The 285-nt window shown below is 51.2% G+C and overlaps 1 protein-coding gene across 1 annotated transcript in view; it reads right to left on the minus strand.

The window, feature by feature from the left end:
- PREX1 (phosphatidylinositol-3,4,5-trisphosphate dependent Rac exchange factor 1) overlaps positions 1-285 on the minus strand; it is a 138,555-nt gene that overhangs the window by 52,719 nt on the left and 85,551 nt on the right. The gene's annotated exons all lie outside the window — the stretch shown is intronic.

The raw sequence follows: 285 nt of genomic DNA on the forward strand, positions 1-285 counted from the left end.
ACATCCCCGGCCCCCCTTCCAGTTGCCTGGGAGCCATATGTGGCTCTGGAGGACTTTGTTGATCCCCTCGGTAGAGATGAACAGACTTCACTATGCGGTTGGATTTTATTTCCAGGATGCAGACTCTATGGACATGTTATCTCATGATGGAGTCTTGTGATGGACACGTATGTACCCGTGTGATAGATGATGACACGGGAACCCGTACAAGACCTGGGGGGCCACTCCTATCCTACAGATCGGCTTCTGTTCACACATCCAATCCCACCAAGCACAGACTACAGA

This window comes from Nanorana parkeri, unplaced genomic scaffold, assembly GCF_000935625.1.
Source record: "Nanorana parkeri isolate BGI_ZX_2015 unplaced genomic scaffold, ASM93562v1 scaffold1279, whole genome shotgun sequence".
NCBI classification, from domain to species: Eukaryota; Metazoa; Chordata; class Amphibia; order Anura; family Dicroglossidae; genus Nanorana; species Nanorana parkeri.